General features: G+C 38.9%; 1 protein-coding gene across 1 annotated transcript in view; it reads right to left on the bottom strand.

Moving 5' to 3' along the window:
* Window positions 1-13588, bottom strand: part of LOC120530251 (sodium/potassium-transporting ATPase subunit beta-1-interacting protein 3) — a 609068-nt gene that overhangs the window by 301415 nt on the left and 294065 nt on the right. The window lies entirely within an intron of this gene.

Genomic DNA, 13588 nt, shown 5'->3' with positions numbered 1-13588 from the left:
CTAAACAAGTTCAAGGATTCCCCAATCAGTTCTGTACTGGTAGCGCAGACAGCATTTCATTGTATTTATCTTACAAAAGACAAGTCAATGTAAATGAACTCTGTAGTAGGCAAGACAGGCCTGAACTAAATTTGTTAATGCAAGAAACAGCAGAATAATTGCATAATTACATACCATCCTACTTATACAAAAAACAAAAATTGTATTTGAGCTACACAAGCTTCCCAGGTTAAAATATAAAACTTGAACATAACGGCTTCTTCAATTACAATTTTACAATAATTTTCATGTCCGCTGAAGCCATGGTGCCTTCAGAACTGAAATCAGATGTTATCAGAATGCTTTGATAAGATGGTGTAAGATGCATTTGTTTTACAGTTAATTCGGATTTCCTTAAAGAACTGTGTTGACATTACCTGAATTCAGTATATCTTAACACGGTACCTTATCTATCTATCTATCTATCTATCTATCTATCTATCTATCTATCTATCTATCTATCTATCTATCATTATTAGTTGCACTTGCATATAATGTGAAAAATAGCTACTCCAATAGCCACATCTGTCCATTTGTCTATCTGTCCAACTGTCTGTCCGACAAATCACCTTATCTTCCAATAAACTGATTTTTTGAAATTTTTCACTTTTATTCTTCATGGAAAATTGTAACGACAGTTCAATTTGTGTTTAGATATCTTGAATACAGTGTGCTATACACATTTTTGAAATTTCAAAATCGCCCATTGAAAAGCACTGGCTTATTTACAAATCTTGTCTATCTTAAAACAGTGAAACATTCTATGTGGCTTCAACTACAAATTAGTTTACTCTGCCAGTTTTACCATGAGAGTGGTTATTTTAGCTTGTGTATTTTTACTCCGTCAACTGCCGCTCCTGATGTCAAAAGAGTGGAGCAAAACACCTGCAGTTGAGCACACTGAAGCAAGAAAACCTCATTGCGGAACATGTGATGGGACGAAGTCAGACTGTAAAAGGAGCTGAATGACCAAGAGTTACCATGTAAGAAAGATATGGCATTAGATATGTATTTATTTAATTTTCTAATATTTCTTTCTTTCTTTATTTAACACAAAGTATTGTCTCTTACTGTACCAGAACGCAGGTCTCATTATATGCCAACAGTTTGGTTTCTTTCCTTGTTTTTGTTCATTTGTAAGGTAAACAATACTATAAACACGAGAAGATGTTTCAGATGAGAAAGACAAATAGAGGGATTCCTTTTAATTTTAGACGTTCTGTATAATGGATGGTTGGTTACTGGGTATATTTCTAAACAGATTTCAGGGCATCAAAATTCAATGACAGGATACTAATAACACATTTACCAGTCTTTTTAACTGAATCTGAGTTGCAGTAATTCAATTATACATGCATTTACAACCTCCTTATTCTGAGTAAGGCTCTGTTGAAGTGGGCACATATCTCAGCAGCATCAAACACAAGGCAGGCACTAACCTTGCATGGAGGTGCCAGTCTGTCACTGGTCACAACCACAACCACTCAAAGATTCACCATTTAGCTTGGAGATGAAGGTGTAATCTAAAATAGCAGAAGAAAAACCCACACAGAGAATCCAGGATCTGATAAAAGCACTTAACCACTGAGCCTCTGTACCACCTTTAATGGTATGATCTGGCTCAAAATATTAACTAATTTTAATTATTTTAGTTTACTATTTATAAATGCTAAATTTTAAATTGCCTTATTGAAAATTAAATTATATACGCTAAATGGAAATCATTGTTCATTTATTCCTCATTATCTGCAATAATGAAGCTACTGCATACACTGAAATTAATAAGCCCTGACCATTACATGCCAGTTATGGACAGTTTATTGAATTTTTCAGGACACAGATGGAATGAATCTGTATGTCAGCAGTTGTTACTGTTCTAGTATAAATCTTTAGTTTCTTTTCATACTTTTAAAAGTGAAATTATGGACGTATCTGTTACTGAAGAAGACAATCCAAGTGGACAGCATTGCAGTGACCAGGCTCCATTGATAATAACGCTGATCTTGGAGAAGCAGATACCCACGAAGGATTTGTTTAATTAAATCCTGTTTTGATCACAATTTACCAACTTTATCTCCCTAAAATATATATGCGGGACAAGCAACTTACATACTAACAATTAACAAGTGGACTTTTACCAACAGTACTTTCTCTGTCCTGAATTTATGAAGTCCTATCATGTCAAATAAGCTTAACATACCAATAATGTCAGATGCAGGGAAAGCTGAATCTCTAAAATCTAATACTTTGCTGCCAATTATCAGATTGGGTGCCATTGAGTGGTTTGCTAACAGTCACCATTGTTCAATAGGTGCGTTTCGAGTTCTAGACCATGTGAGGACCGTTCAGCAAGTCTCTCTGTTTCTCGGTCTTAATTGAGGGCCAGGCATTCGTGGCACTTGTTGGTCCCTTTTTCTCTAATGTTCTGGTGATCACGACATGCCATATCTCTGGTCATAATCTTTCAAATTACCATTTCTCTGATGTTCAGCACACAAGCATGGCAGAGTGCCCCCCTAGTGGCTGTAATACTCTCACACTAACATATGCCTTTCCTACTGCAATATTTCTTTTTTCTCTCTTTCTCTCTTTCTCTGAATATATATAATTTTCATACTCTTATGCTGACTCTGTTAGCCTAGTGTGTGGTGGTGCGTGAAGAAGGGGGTTGTGTTGATGCTGCTGCAACTGCTGTAATCTCACTCTGTTTCACATTGTTGGACAGGGTGGTGTGAGGAAATGTGAAAAGCAGTCTCTTCATGTTCTCACCAGTCTCACATCACACAACATATGCAACTTTCCTATCTTTCTTGCTGCATGTAATTGTTGTTGTTTTGTGAAATAACGCTATGTTCTAACCCTGGCTGTATCAAAAAGACACTGAACAGTATCATCTCTAGGCAGAGGAGTAGCTTCAGTGACAGACTGCTGTCACTGTCCTGCTCCACTGACAGACTGAGGAGATCGCTTCTCCTTCACACTATGCGACTCTTCAATTCCACCCGGTTGGGGTAAACACTAACATTATTCAAAGTTAATGTCTGTTTTTACATGCATTTTTATTACTCTTTAATTTAATATTGTTTTTTTGTATCAGTAAACTGCTGCTGGATTATGTGAATTTCCCCTTGGGATTAATAAAGTATCTATCTATCTATCTATCTATCTAAATTGAAACCAAATGCTGTTAACAGACATTACCTATAGTATGTGCATAAGGACTGTATATACTGTTGGGTACAGGTTAAACCTTGTTTGCTCTTATTTTAGAGGCAGTGCAAGGGTCTGTCAAAGGAAAGTTCACTATAAATGAATTTCCACTACATGTGATGATTATGAACATATCTATTATGTAAAGTGAGGCTCTATTGTATAGAATGGTAACATGTTTATATATACATGTATATGGTCATACAAGGTTAGTCTTTCTCTTATGATGTCCAATTTGAGAAGTATACAGTTTTGAGAATTATACAACAGTATAACTGTCCTCCACTTCAAACCTGTACATACTCAAATAAATGGCAGTAGCCTGAAATGAGAATGGAGACAGGAGACGGGAGTTAATATAATCTAACCAAGGTGTAACTTGTCGGAGCCAGGAGATTGAAAGTCAAAGAAACAAGCTCAGAATGAGAAACCAAAATCTTAGTTAATGGGCACAGCAACATAGCAGAAAACCGGAAAAATACTTCATAAACTGATGCAAGACATAAACAGAAGAATGTAGTCAAAAAACTGAAAATGTTCATAATCTGAAATTAATTTAAAAACTCAAAGAAAATCAAGCCGTGGTTTTAGGTTACATCCAGTATGTGCAACCTTTATACCTTTGACCTAGTGATGTCACATGCCTCAAGCTTCCATTTTACCTTATGACTTAACAACTGTCTTAAAATGATGGCACCCATAAGAAAAACAAGACAGCACCACAAAATAACATTTAATTTTTTGCATTGTTAAAAACATTTTAAAACAATAAACAAACTTTACCACTGCTTTCCTTGGCCTCTAAAACAGCCAAAATGAATTTTCAAATACTTTTAAAGCCTAAGGAATCATTTAGAAAGAATAAATGCACAATCATGACACCACCCTCATCTAAGACTCCGAAGATCCATTATGTCAACACAAGAACTACCTTCATGCCCACCTTTTCATACGTATAAATTTGCACTGATCTAGGAGGCCTTCATCATTACTGAACCAGCACAGGAACAAGACACAAAAATGCCACCACAACCTGAACTTCAGATTCTTTCCGACATCTCCATCATTAAATTAATTTACCCATGGCACCCCACACTTTTCTGATGTCTTATGCACTGACAGGTTGCCTCTATCAGCCAGGTACGAGTCACCTATTGTATGAGCTGGCATTCCATCATTGCAGCAGGGGCACCTGTAAAATCGGTAAGCCTGCAATGTTGCAAAGAGAAATCCATCTAGTGCAGCATATGTCAGACAGTCCCTTAAAGGATAGCAAGCCACCAAAAAGTTTAATGTTAAGAGCAGAAAATCCAGTCTGGCAGTCGGCACAGGCGCTACATTAGTGTCAGGAGTGGGACAAGGATAAGACCTACAATTCCGTTTAGCAGAGTACCATGGGAGACCACAGTGAACCTGTTTGGTTCTTTAGAGAATCTGGGATCTGAAGTGCTAATTGTAGCATCAGTACAGGGAGGAAGGCTGCTTAGAGACTACTACCTCTGCAGCTCCACCAATACTACTCCAACTCCATGCCACAGGCTGAGCTTCTGGCTTATAGAACTGCAAAAAGTGTGGCTGATCAAGTTGCCACTGAACCAAGGTGAGCCATGTGAAGCAAGGCAGGTGATCAAACTGTCCAGGCAAAGGAGAAGACAGGTTGCACGGCATAACAGCGCAGTGGTGGAGGGAGAGTCTCAAAAAGGAGATTCAGACCTGAAAGTGTTTCTTTTAGTGTCAGTTCAGAGAAGAAAAACAGCATGTTGTGCCACCGAACAATAAAGCACTCCAGACTCCTGCTAATATACTTTTATCACTGGCCACATAACCATAGAAGAAATGAAGACCACCCTACCGCTTCAAAGAGCTGTTTGACATTTCAAGAAATTGGTTGCTGGGGACAGTGACTTTGAAAGAAGGGCTGTGTAAAGGTGCTGATAAGTTGCATTAGCTAGAGATGAGACACCAACACAATGGGTGGCAGTGGTGCCTGTAACAAGGCAAGTATTTCATCTGGTGCAGCAAAGGAGAGTGGTCCTTTCAATAATAGCGAGCCACCTAAAACAGCCATGAAAAGAACCCATTCAGGCACTCTGTGCTACAATATATATGTATATGTATATACTTGTTGTATTTCTATAATTGTATTATACTTTAATACTTGGGGCTCAGAAGTTTGTTAGAGGAAACAAGAGAAAATTGTAACAAGTGATTTAGAATGTCCTTTAAATTTTCATATGAGATAAGAGAGGGCATGATGTCCTGCTAATTTATAAATAAACTTTCCCCTGGTCTGGAAAACAATGTGACTGTCACAGCTTATAAGCTTTCCAAAAAAAAAAACTTAATGAATAAAAAACAAAAACCACTCTACAATATCACCTTATACACAAGATGATATAATTTTCCACCAGGGTAACAATTTCTTATCATGTGAAGCTGACTGTAATGGTTAGTCATATAAATGAATGCTGTGCAACAAAATTAATTACAAGAAAAATAGTATGCTATGATGGGAAGGTGTGTCCATTATTATGTTTGTTGATCCTGAATGTATTTTATTGGAAGAAACTAATAAACATTGTCACACATGTGAGATTGGGAGACAGCTAAAGGTCCTGAATAATAGGAGTACCACGCCAGACCAGGGGGTGGCGAGCTGCACTGACTTTCTCTCTCAATCCTCTGCAGACCATCAACGGGAAATCCTACTTGGTTCTGGCACCACTGATGACATTACTTCTGGTCCCAGCGCTATTGATGACATCACTTTCGGCACCAGCACCATCGATGACGTTGATTCCAGTCCCGAAGACAGTACTTCTGGGTCCGGCACTATGGATGGCACCACTTCTGGTCCTGATGACATCACTTCCAGTTCCAATGATGCCAATTCCTATCCTGGCCATTAAAGCCGCCATATTTTCAAACGCAAATCAGTTCTGTTTTGGACTCAAACCTGTTAAGAACTCGAGCAAAATCACCCATTTGCAGCCAGGGCATAATGCACAGGTGGCTGCCTCAATCCTTTTTGATGTCTTGTGACTGTTTTTGTGACAACATGTTCTACATTTTTTAATTTTTTCCAAACAATATCACACTGAATGCTGATTTACTCTCTCTCTAGTTCCATACATAGAGCTGCTTGAGTGGATATATTCCAATACAATGTAAAACCCCATCTTTTCTCATTTGCATCTTAATTTATTCAATCTTTAAGTTATATTGTTGGCTTTTCTAAATGGTTGTGATTCTACAGTACTGGCACTTCATAATCTCAGTCTGCTGTCCAAGCGTGTCGCTCATCCCTGTTTGTGGCCTTATAATTTATCAGACATGGATGAGCCAAAGCATTACAACCACTCCCATATGAAGTGAATGACATTGACTATCTCATGACAACAGTGCATAGTCAAGGTTGAGAATATATTAGATGGCTATCTGACATTAGGTACTCACAACTGACATGTTGAAAGAAGAAGATGAGGGCAAGTGTGAATACCTGATTGACAATGATTAGGGTCAAATCGTTACAGGCAAACAACTGGGTCTGAGAATTTCCAAAATGGCAAGGCTAACGCAGGGTGCTTACAGTCAGGATGCACTATGGGAAGAAGTTGGTGGAGGGAGTGTGACGATTTGTATAATGTCCTGCAGGAACCCTTGAGTCTGGGGTTCACATACCACCTACCTAGGATAATGAGTTCTGCCACAATGCACACATGGCTTGGGAATGGTTTGAGGGACAACCTGAAGAGCTCAAGGTGTTGCCCTGCCCTCCAAATTCCCCAAAATCCAATCTAGTATCCTGTCTTCAGTAGTTGGGACAACAAGTCCAGTCTGTAGTGGCTCCACCCTGCAACTTACATTAGTTAAGGATTTGCTTCAGAAGAACTTCAGAGGTGCTGTAGAGTCCATGCCTCAGCGGATCGGATCTGTTTTGGTGGCACACAAAGGAGCAACAACATATACGGGAGGTGGTCATAATGTTTTGGCTCATCAGTATAATCTCATATTTTGCTACTTTGTATTGTATTTTATAGGAAGCTATATAAAATAAATATTAATTGGTTGATTGAGTTTTAATAAATAATCTGATATGTTCTGTAATGGTTTAGTTTGAGAAAGACATTTTATAAAATAATGATTAAAGGACTGATTGATTGATTGATGACAGACAGCTCTAAATATGAGTGTTTTATAATTAATGTCCCCAGCAAAGGACTTGCATCCCATATAAAGGTTGGTTCCTGTCTTTCAACTGGTTTTGCTAGGATCCTGACCTAAATGTATGGTTGAGAGCTTGATTGATTGGTAACTAAAAGATTAATGTTACTCAGCCAGGACACTGTCCTTCATTGAACTGACTATGACACTAGATAAGTTACTGCTTTGCCTCAACCAGGTTACTGAGTAAATCACGCATCAGTACAATATAAACGGGTCTACGGTACAAAAACATTATACAAAAACAATGAGGAATCCAAAAAATTCCACAAAAACTTTAATAAACACAGAAAACAAAACATTCTTAAAACCCACTTAATTGATTTCAGGGTCATAGGGAGTTGGCAGGCTATATTGAGCAGTGAAACATAGCACGGACAGGAGTCCAGTCCAATACAGTCACAAGCATATCCACATTAACATTTTTGCAAAATCATTTCAGCACTAAAAGGAACAGTCATTAGCATTTTGTCACTTCTCTACATTCTTATTAGTATTTTGGTAGAAGCCCGAGGTTGTGCCAGGGTACCACTACCTGGTGAAGAAGTGCCCAGCATTTAGAGCTGTGATGTTTGTCAATACCCATGCCTTGTGAGCTGTGCAAGGATTTTTTGATCTGGCAAAATGACAGAAATAAAAACTATTTTTGTGCGTTTTAATCTTATGAAGATCTCCCAGGGCTGCTCCACTGACATGCCTATAATAGAAATTACTGAGAGGTTTAATTTCCGGTTGCAAATCATTTTTGGCTTTCTCGTCAATTTTGGCATGTTGGATTAAAATAACTAGGATCGAGTATTCAAAGCCTTTTATGTAATTTGTTAGGCTGGAACGGATTCTGAAAGGTGATGCTAGTTTGAGTGATATTTCCTAAGTCAGTGAGCCTTATGAAAAATTAATGTGACCAGTTGTGGCTGCATTTACAATGCAGAATTCACAAAGTACTGCCTCTTTCTCGTGTGCTCTGCATTTGATTTGTTTCCAAATAGTGCAGATTAAAGCCCTTCCAGTCTATTTCCTTTTTCAGGCTCTTCTATGTATTGATATTCTCATAGTTTAACCTCCTTACCATCAGAATAGGCTGCCAGGGGATTCTGAAGACTATTGGGTTAAAGGCAGTGTTGGGAAGGCAGGGAGAGTCAATTGCAGTTCTCATTCACTAACACAAACACACACACACCTTCACCCAGGGAGAGCTTAGTCAATTAAAATAATCTCTTTGGGATAAGGAAGGAAAACCAGAATAACTGGAGAAATGGAGAAAGGCCCACACAGATACAGGAAAAATGGGCAGTCTCCAAAACGAGCGCAACCAGACAGTGACTGAAACCCTGCTGGAGTTGTTCCTGCAAAGACGAGTGTGCATGTAGAAAAAGAACTGAAAATCTCGTACTGACCTTTAAGAATTTTGACCCTCTTGATATCCTTCTGCTGTGAAACATTCTGACCTGTCATGTCTTAAACAACTATTATCATACACTGATAATTTCTGTATTATCTATATCTATTATTTATTTATTACATTACATATCTATTGACTATATTTATTTATCTAGATTGCAAATACCATACACTGCATTAATATTGCTGCTACTTCTTTGTCTTGTCTTTGCACAATATCTTGTTTGTGTTTTAATTTTAAATTTAAATTTGAATTCTATTTTTAATTTATTATTCACACGTCATGTTGTTACACTGTGGACCCTGAGCTTCGCAATTTCATCTATCTGTATACTTGTATATGGTTGAGATGACAATAAAGTTCACTTTGACTTTGACTATTGTGCCCTTTAAAGGGTGTGCTTACTATGAAAGAAACAATTTGGCTGTACTGTTTTCATTTTCTTAGAGTTTCCTTTTCTTAGAACTGTGGTAAATTCCAATCAAGTAATGACTTGAAAACTAATCACATTAATGTGGATACAATCATCTCTGTCAAGACAAACTGGGACTATGCATACTGGACTCTGATAACGTTAGGAATCGACTGCCCGCATTTTGCATTAATTATGCCAGAGAACCAAATCACAATATAATAAAAAAACAGCTGTTGTTTTCCTTTATTTTAGCCCATTTGAAAGGGTTGGCATTTTTGAGTTATGGATGTAACAGTTTTCAGTGGATAGCACTGCCACTACAGGGGTGGGTCCTAATCCCTCATCTTGTCATTATGGGTGTGGAGTTTATACATTGTCCCAGTGTTGACTGTATGGATTTTTCTTCACATATTCTGATTTTCCTCCCACATCCTGGGCAGGTTAATTGGTGGTTGTGAATTGGTTGTTATGTGGCTATGTGTGCGTCTACAGGGTGGTCCAGATCTAATTATGCAGATCCAGATCATCTGGATGACTTTGATTTATGCGGGGACGGTTCCAGTTTGGTGCAAAGACGATTCTTCATGTTGTCAGTTCGCACACTTCTCGATGGTCCAGGATTTTTTGGGTGATTTTCTGTGTAATAAACTTAATAAGTTATAGCGTAATGAAAATTGCATAATTAGATCTGGACCACACTATATTCCCCCTATGAAGAGCTTTTTCCTTCTTTGCACACCGTGCTGATAGAATAAGCTCTAGTACCCACAACCTTAAAATTATATTTTTAAATATGTTACTTATGGCATATAGTTTGTAGTGATGGCCAAGAAAACATTTTAATTTCATGTGTTTATGTAGAGTGGAGATAACAAAATTTCTGATATTATTGGATCTATGGTGACCAGCACTGGACAACAGGAAACAATACCAAAAAGATCACCAAAAAGCCTTATGCTCCTCATGCTGCATAATACACACGTCACGTTATCCAGTCGTAGGCTCACAATGCCACAAATACATCTAGTTTTCCTAAAATATTGTTAAACAAACCACATCCAGGAAATGCTCTTGAGAATAAAAATGAAGTGCACTCAAATGCGAATGAGCACTTGAGTTGTTGGCCTGCCTCCTGTCATTACATTTATATTGAGATCTACAACTCTACTATCTCTGGCCTATATAGCGGCAGTCTGTGGAACTCCACGTATGAACTGACCTTACGCTTGTTGAAGCATCTGGGATATGTACAAGTAAGAAGCATACTCTCTCCCTCATAATGGTTTCACTCACTTTTTTTTACTTTGTTATCTTTAGTTTTACATATCTCTGAGCACAAACTTTTTATTTATATCAAGAGAAACACAATGTTAACCAATAGATAAGCTGCTACCTGGGCCACAGTCCCAACCAATGAATGATGGGGAGGCAGGCCTTCAGTTCAAATACTCAGCTGCGTTCGATTTACAATTGCAAAAGTGTTTTCCACAGGTGGTTTATTAAACAATATTTTTTAGTAAAAATTCATGTGCATGGGAGATTGTGAGCTTAAGACTGGATGACTTGACATGTGGATTATGTAAGACAAGTAACATGAGATTTCTTTACAGACCTTCTCATAAGGTTTACTGTTGGATACCATAGAGTTGTATTTTACCAGAAAGTTTGTTAGCGCAATTCTGCATTAAAATGTGATTAAATATTTTCCTTAGCCATCACCACAAACTACATGGGGTATGTAACTTAAAAACACTTTTGGTTTTGGGATCCTTCAAACATGTCAAGACTGTTGCATTATATTTAGGTCTTTTAAATAGTTATATTTTTTAACAATATATTAGATAACAATACACACATTCTGCACATTATGAGCATACAATTGGATGACATGAACATTTTTGTATTGTTGCTGTTGTCCAGCATTGGTCACAACTGTCTTCAGTTCTATCAGAAAAGTTATGTTCATCCTTCATGAAAACATGAGATTGAATACTTTTCTCAGTGGTCACTACAAAATACATGGAATAAGTAGCATATAAAAACTATCATTTTTTGATGGATTATTCCTTTATAGAACCACTAGGGGCACTTCGCTCACCAGACATTTCGCATCTCTGCCACTTGTGTTGTGAAGAGGGGGGCTAAATGCACCCCAAGGAGATGCGGTCATCCTCCGAAACCCCCTCTTAAACGATGATACAATGGAATACAAAGTATCTGCTGCCGTGCTGCATGATCTGCATCTCGTGTGGCACTTCAAACATTTAAAAACTTGTACAGCAGCTGTCTTTGTCATCTAATCCTTGTGTTTTATTTCCGGCCCTGACGTGGTTAAATCTTTTGGCACAAAGTCCTGTCTCGCGAGACTTGAGTTCTTGACAATTTTTAGTTTATAATTTAAAAGTGGAATAAGAATCTGAAAATCTAACATCATCACATTAAAGTTCGATAAATTCAGAAAAGAATGATACTAAACATTGTAAAAGGCGCTATTAAGCGCCCGACCCGGCACAGACCACGCAGAGGCATGTGTATAAAACACACGGGCTTTATTTTTTCTTCCCCCGTGGGCGCACGTCTTCCCCGTGACCCACAGGCAATACAAAGTCCCAAGCACAAACACCACAATTCTCCACCACTCCTCCCAGACAAGCTTTGTCTCCTTCCTCCCAACTCTGGCTCGTCGAGTGGTGGTGGCTGGGCCCTTTCATAGCCTACGCGGAAGCGTTCCAGGTGATTAACCACCTGGTCCTAATTGCACTTCCCGGTAGGGCTGAAGACTCGTCCAGCCGGGCTGTGGGAAGCAGACAGCCCCCCCTAGCGGTCACCCCGGGCCCCAACCAAGCTGTGGTGGACTCCATCTCCCATGGAGCCCTGCGTGCGGTTGGGGAATCACCGTCGGCCAGGGAGGCTGCCACCAAGCGTCCCAGGTGAGGTACTGGAGTGCCCATGGTGGCTCCCCCGGAACATAAGCAGCAGGGGCGTCCCTGCCTGGCATGGGACCCGGCTGTCTTTCACAACATATATATGCCATATTTAAAGCATGACAAAAAACGTGGCATATAAACGTCACCGTTGCACTTTTAGGCTTAGGATTTTATATATATATATATATATATATATATATATATATATATACTGTATAGACTAGATATTGAGTTACTAAGCAAGAAACAAGAAAACAAAGCATTGTACTTATCTTGATTTGTCTTTAATGGTGATTGATTACAGATCCTGAAGTTCTCGCATATCAAGAAGTCTGTAATATCCCAGCAGTTACAAGGACATACTCAGCAATTTGAAAATTTTAGAGAGACGAGTTCTGCTTGAAATAAAATGTCTGAAATTGAACAAACCACTGGTCCAGATAACATTTATCCTGGAATACTTAAAGAAGCTAGCGAACCTACTATATAATAAAATGCTACCGTCTATATGTGTGCATCCTGTCCCTCAGAACAAACTGATTAGTCAGTTTGGCTTTGGTGACACAACGACAGAGGAAATGCCTTGCTTTGACAGGTAATGTGGGTAGTACATCTATAAATCCAAGTAACTATAGGCTGGTAAGCTTAATATAACCATCCATCCATTTTCCAACCCACTGAATTCAATCACAGGGTCACGGGGGTCTGCCGGAGCCAATCCCAGCCAACACAGGAACCAATCCTGGGCAGGGTGCCCCACCGCAGGACACACACAAACACACCCACACACCAAGCACACACTAGGGCCAACTTAGAATCCACCTAACCTGCATGTCTTTGTATTGTGGGAGGACACCGGAGCGCCCGGAGGAAACCCACGCAGACACGGGGAGAACATGCAAACTCCACGCAGGGAGGACCCGGGAAGCGAACCCGGGTCTCCTAACTGTAAGGCAGCAGCGCTACCACTGCGCCACCGTGCCGCCCAGCTTAATATAACTCACAAGTAAATTAATGCAGGCAAATATGAAGAAAATGATTGAGCAACACATGGCAATAACGCATGTATTAGTGAGCAGAAAGCGTGGATTTCAATAGGGCAGGTCGTGTTTCACAAATATATTGGAATACTGTGAGGATGCAACAAAAGCTTATGAGCAGAGAGTTCAATTTGATATAATTTATCACCATTTTTAGAAAACTTTTGATAAGGTTTTACATAAAAGGTTTGTGATGAAACCAAAAGGAATGGGAGTTGAAGGCGCAGTGTGTAGATGGGTGCAAAATTGGCTTAAAAATAACAAGCAAATGGTCATATGTGAGCCCTTTTTAAGAATAAGATTTTTGTGGCATCACTCAGGGATCACTGCT

Source organism: Polypterus senegalus, chromosome 5 (assembly GCF_016835505.1).
Source record: "Polypterus senegalus isolate Bchr_013 chromosome 5, ASM1683550v1, whole genome shotgun sequence".
NCBI classification, from domain to species: Eukaryota; Metazoa; Chordata; class Cladistia; order Polypteriformes; family Polypteridae; genus Polypterus; species Polypterus senegalus.
Note: the sequence above shows the minus strand (reverse complement) of the source record. Positions and strands in the feature narration are given on the sequence as shown.